The 315-nt window shown below is 20.6% G+C and overlaps 1 protein-coding gene across 1 annotated transcript in view; it reads right to left on the reverse strand.

Moving 5' to 3' along the window:
- The window catches only part of LOC106747954, a 19,109-nt gene that overhangs the window by 15,278 nt on the left and 3,516 nt on the right, over window positions 1–315 (reverse strand). The gene's annotated exons all lie outside the window — the stretch shown is intronic.

Raw genomic sequence — 315 nt, forward strand, 5'->3', positions numbered from 1 at the left:
TTATTTTTATATAAGTTCAATTATAAACCTAAAAAACAAAAATTTCATGTTTCCCACATGAGAAACCAAACTAAATATTTTGTATATCTAAAATTATTTATAAAAAAAACAAATAAAATTAAACTTTTATATGCAATGTTATGCATACATACATACTTATATATTTACGTATGTATTATATATATACATACGTATATATACTTATATATATACTATAGTACTACATGTATATTTTTTTATTCGGCTTCCTTACAATGTTTACAAATTATTTTAGTCTGAAATGTACATTTGCCGCAAACATATTTTTCGCACTTC

The sequence above is a fragment of the Dinoponera quadriceps genome, unplaced genomic scaffold (genome assembly GCF_001313825.1).
Source record: "Dinoponera quadriceps isolate SergipeBrazil2010 unplaced genomic scaffold, ASM131382v1 scaffold2683, whole genome shotgun sequence".
In the NCBI taxonomy this organism is placed as follows: Eukaryota; Metazoa; Arthropoda; class Insecta; order Hymenoptera; family Formicidae; genus Dinoponera; species Dinoponera quadriceps.